We start from the raw sequence: 6,107 nt of genomic DNA, 5'->3' as shown, positions 1-6,107 counted from the left end.
TATGACAAAATACCATAAACAGCTGGGTAGTTTATAAACAACAGAAATTTGTTTCTCCCAGTTCTGAAGGCTGGGAAATCCAAGATCAAGAAACCAGTGTATCTCAACATAATTAAAGCCATATATGCCAAACCCACTGCCAATATCATCCTGAATGGGCAAAAGCTGAAAGCTTTTCCTTTAAGAACAGGAACTAGACAAGGATGCCCACTCTCACCACTCCTATTCAACATAGTGTTGGAAGTACTAGCCAGAGCAATCAGAGAAGAGAAGGAAATAAAGGGCATCCAGATTGGAAAAGATGAAGTCAAACTGTCCCTGTTTGCAGATGACATGATCCTATATATCGAACAGCCTAAAACCTCTACAAAAAAACTGTTGGAATTGATAAATGATTTCAGCACAGTAGAAGGATACAAAATCAACACACAAAAATCAGTAGCATTTCTTTTCTCCAATAGTGAACATGCAGAACGAGAAATCAAGAAAGCTTGCCCATTTACAATAGCCACCAAAAAAATAAAATACTTAGGGATTGAGTTAACCAAGGAGGTAAAAAATCTCTATAATGAGAACTACAAACCACTGCTGAGAGAAATGAGAGAGGATACAAGAAGATGGAAAGATATCCCATGCTCTTGGATTGGAAGAATCAACATAGTGAAAATGTCCATACTACCCAAGGTGATCTACAAATTCAATGCAATCCCCATTAAAATTCCAAAGACATTTTTCTCAGAAATGGAAAAAACTATCCAGACATTTATATGGAACAATAAAAGACCACACATAGCCAAAGCAATGCTGAGCAAAAAAAATAAAGCTGGAGGCATAACACTACCTGACTTTAAGCTATACTACAAAGCTATAATAACCAAAACAGTATGGTACTGGCATAAAAACAGACACACTGACCAATGGAATAGAATAGAGAATCCTGAAATCAACCCACACACTTACTGCCAGCTGATCTTTGACAAAGGCACCAAGCCTATTCACTGGGGAAGGGACTGCCTCTTCAGCAAATGGTGCTGGGATAACTGGATATCCATATGCAGGAGAATGAAACTAGATCCATACCTCTCGCCGTATACTAAAATCAACTCAAAATGGATTAAGGATTTAAATATACACCCTGAAACAATAAAACTTCTTAAAGAAAACATAGGAGAAACACTTCAGGAAATAGGACTGGGCACAGACTTCATGAATACGACCCCAAAAGCACGGGCAACCAAAGGAAAAATAAACAAATGGGATTATATCAAACTAAAAAGCTTCTGCACAGCAAAAGAAACAATTAACAGAGTTAAAAGACAACCAACAGAGTGGGAGAAAATATTTGCAAAATATGCATCTGACAAAGGATTAATATCCAGAATACATAAGGAACTCAAACAACTTTACAAGAAAAAAACAAGCAACCCAATTAAAAAATGGGCAAAAGAGCTAAGTAGGCATTTCTCTAAGGAAGATACACAAATGGCCAACAGACATATGAAAAAATGCTCAACATCACTCAGCATCCGGGAAATGCAAATCAAAACCACATTGAGATACCATCTAACCCCAGTTAGGATGGCTAAAATCCAAAAGACTCTGAACGATAAATGCTGGCAAGGTTGCAGAGAAAAAGGAACTCTCATACATTGTTGGTGGGACTGCAAAATGGTGCAGCCTCTATGGAAAATGGTATGGAGGTTCCTCAAACGATTGCAGATAGATCTACCATACGACCCAGCTATCCCACTGTTGGGAATATACCCAGAAGAATGGAAATCATCAAGTTGAAGGTATACCTGTTCCCCAATGTTTATCGCAGCACTCTTTACAATAGCCAAGAGTTGGAACCAGCCCAAATGCCCATCATCAGATGAGTGGATACGGAAAATGTGGTACATCTACACAATGGAATACTACTCAGCTATAAAAACGAATGAAATACTGCCATTTGCAACAACATGGATGGACCTTGAGAGAATTACATTAAGTGAAACGAGTCAGGCACAGAAAGAGAAATACCACATGTTCTCACTTACTGGTGGGAGCTAAAAATTAATATATAAATTCACACACACACACACACACACACACACACACAAAACAGGGGGGGGAGAAGATATAACAACCACAATTACTTGAAGTTGATACGACAAGCAAACAGAAAGGACATTGCTGGGGGGAGGGGGGGAGGGAGAAGGGAGGGAGGTTTTGGTGATGGGGAGCAATAATCAGCCACAATGTATATCGACAAAATAAAATTTAAAAACAAAAATAAATAAATAAATAAATATGTACCTTTGGAAAACAAATAATAAATTGCTGATTCTAAAAAAAAAAAAAAGAAAAGAAACCAGTGTCTAGTGAGGGCCTGCTTTTTGGTTCATAGGTGAACTGTAGCCATCTTTCTGTAGCCTCATATGGTAAAAGTGGATATTGAGAGGTCTCTCTAGGGCCTCATTTGTAGGACACTAATCCCATTCGTGAGTGCTCCACCCATATGACCTAATTACATCCCAAAGTCCCCACCTCTTAATACTACAACATTGGGGGTGGTTTCAACATTTGGGGGGTAACACAAACCATTTAAATCATAATCATAATCATATTTCCACTATTTTCTGCTTAATACATTTATTTAAAAATGCAAAGTTTACTATTAGGTAAATAAAAGTATATGATATATGAAGATAGCAAAAATTGTAGAAGTGTTATAAAAATAATTGAAGTTTGAGAAACATTTTTATTAAGATGTACCTATCTTCAGAAGATTGTAGGAAAATATGGCATAGTCAGCTATTATCATCTCAACAGGGTCACAATCTCTCAGTCTTGTCCCTCTTTTGCAAGCACACAACTCACTTATAATGGATCACAGAATTCTTTCCTGCTAATTCTAAACACAGTTCTCCTCCAACACCATGATCCATTAAAGCACTATTAATGTGTAATATTTGACATGGAAGTCAAAATCTGTGGCCACATTTAACATGAACTTGTTTTTCACTACAATGGCTGAGAAAAGCCATGGCTGAGAAAAGCCTTAATGTAGACATGCAGAGATGTGGGAATTTAGAGCACAGTCGGAAAGTGAATGACAGAACAGAGTCTGCAGTTATCAGCCTTAGGCAGCCAGAAGGCACAGTGAGGGTGCTGGGTGTTCAAGGCAGAAGACTAGAAAACAGAGGCTATCTGATGTAAATCAGATAGCTTTCCTGCTTCAAACCACCTAAAGGCTTGATGTTTTTCATAGGAGGAAGTCCAGACTTTTTAGACTGACATTCAAGGCCTGCATAATCTGGCCATGGGCTACCTACCCATCCATTCATCTTTGGCAGCCACCAATGTGCCTGTTCTCCCACATGCAATCTACCTTCCCATCACTGGACTACTTCTCTGTTCCGCAACATGTTGCGTATGCTTACATCTCTGAGAGTTGACTTGGTAGGTTTCTTTTTACAAAGAACTCTGTCGAGATATCCTGCCCCTACTCTGTCCTCACTCTACCCCAACCCATTCTATTCTCTGCCTATTATGCTAACTATCTCTGCCTTCCACATTAGTATACTAATTATCTAAGCCCTAGCCCAGACATTAGTTCCACAGTAATCTCTCATAGCATCTGTTCCCTCCTCTGATTTTCCACAGTAATTTGCACCTTCCTCTGGTTTGACAACTCTTATATTGTGTGATGTTATCCATTTGTTCGTTTCTAGTTCAGGGAACATGACTAGCTCTGAATCTCCAGAGCTTAGCATTGCTCATAGCACTAAATATGTCTTTGAATCAAAAACTGTTCAGTTTCATGGAAGGAACACCTTATTTTGATAATACCAAATACTTTACTAATGACAAGGAAAATTTTTAATTTCATTATTCTCAATGGACCTCCACCCCTCCTGTAGAAGCTATGATTTACCAGTGGAGCTACAGAATAAAAACTAGCCTTTCCACTTGGGGTTCATTGTAAGAAATCACAAGAGGGAATGTTATCTTCACAAATAATAAAATCATACACAGCAAAGATATCCGAGATAGGATAGCAAATGGAACAGAAAATTAACCATTTTAAGACAGTTCTAAAAAGATTGATTTCAGAAAGAAATGAAGTCATCATTTACTGAGGTGGATTTATAGATCTGGCAGATTATAACATGTTCCTTGGTACAGGAAGGCATCAAGTAACAATTCAGAAAGTTAATTTTCTAATTCGATTTGAGTTTGATTAAGGTTTTTTTCCAATGACTAGGAATGGTTGTTTAGGATTAGAACCTATTTTGTCCTCTAAACTTTTCTCTGAATCTATAGCATCAGACATAAAGTCTTGCATATAATAGATACCTGGTAAGTATTTGTTGGAGAGGTGGATGAATAAATAAATGCTTACGTTAACCTAGGTGTGATCTCTCAAAAAAACATAATATTCTTTAGAATATTATTCTTTAGAATCTATACAGACCAGAATTCTAGATTGCAGCTATAGACCCAACATACAATTTCTAACACTCTCCATTTTCATAGACATGTACTTATTAGCTCCTCTAAAGTATATTAAATATCTAATCACAAACCATTTTTAATCTACTTTTGTTTCCATTTTTTCTCAGGGATTACTCTTGGAGAGAGCACATGTACATCATGACCCATTAACTTTTATTTTCTTTTTTCCCTCTGGGCCTTGACTCAGGAGGCCAACCCATTCACTTTATATTTTCAATGTTCATTTCTTTTGACAAAAGTACATTTACTTATCTTATTATTTTTATAGTCTATAATATTAAACATGTCTGTGTCTTAGTTTGTTCACACTGCTACAAGAAAATACCATGAACTGGATGGTTTATGAACAATAGAAATTTATTTTTCATAGTTCTGGAACTGGGAAATCCAAGATCAAGATGCCAGCAGATTTGGTGTCTGGTGAGGGCCTGCTTTCTGGTTTATAGATGGAGCCTCTTAGCTGTGTCCTCACATGGGGCTAGCTAGCCCTCTGGTTCTCTTTTATAAGGGCACTAACCCTATTTGTAGGGCTCCACCCTCATGACCTAATCACCTCCCAAAGTCCCCACATCCTAATATAATCCTAATCTTGGGGATTAGGATTTCAACATATGTATTTTAAGTGGACATAAACATTCAGACCATTGTAGCCTGCCTCTGAGTTGAAGAATAGATTCAATTTATACAGTTAAAGGCAAAAAGATCTGACAGAAGTAGAAATAAATAACAAAAAACATATATGACTAAGGGAAAATATGCCACAATGTTGACAGTTGCCATTGGTTGTGAGATTAAGGTCAATTTTTTTCTTCTGCTTTCATTTTTTTCTTTCTAAATTTTCTAGTATAAATATGCATTAATTTTATAATCACAAAATATTAACATTTTTAAATTAATAAGTTTTAATGTATTCAGCGGAAGTCTATTTTGAGATGAATTCAGTGTGATAGAGGGAGTAAAGTGAGCATGGTTTGTTGCTGGTAGAGCCTTCCTACCCAAGTGTGTGCCAAAGTCATTCACTGTTTCATGCGGGATTTGAATAATCCACAGCCTGCATCACCACTGGGACATGACTCTGCTGTGGTATAGACCTTTGTGAAGTTCAGACTAAATTTTCGTCTTAGATTTTACTAATCTAGGATTACCATTTGGAAGGATGATTTGATCTCATAATTAACAGGTCCCCTTCCTAAAATTAGGCAGATTGGACATAATCTCTACCACAATCTGTGCTGGCTAGCCATTCGCTCCCACAGCATTTCTGAAAGTGATATTCTAATTCATATAACCATAAGCTCTTAGAACTCTGTTTTACTCTTCAAGAGGTTGCTACTACAATTCTCAGAAAAAAGGAAAAGAGGAATTTCCGAAAAGGGTTTATGTCAAAAGACTTTGTCTCTAGACAAATGAGGCATTGTTTCTTCCTTTCCTGATTATGATACATTCTCTGAGTAATCTTATGACCTTAAAATTTCAAAGAAGAACATGGGTAGTAGGGCTGGCTGGTTAGCTTAGATGGCTAGAGCATGTTGTTGATATCACCAAGGTCCAGGGTTCAATCCCTGTTCTGGCCAGCCACGAAAGAAATTAAAATTAGGGCCGGCCCA

This window comes from Cynocephalus volans, chromosome 1 (genome assembly GCF_027409185.1).
Source record: "Cynocephalus volans isolate mCynVol1 chromosome 1, mCynVol1.pri, whole genome shotgun sequence".
In the NCBI taxonomy this organism is placed as follows: domain Eukaryota; kingdom Metazoa; phylum Chordata; class Mammalia; order Dermoptera; family Cynocephalidae; genus Cynocephalus; species Cynocephalus volans.
Note: the sequence above shows the minus strand (reverse complement) of the source record.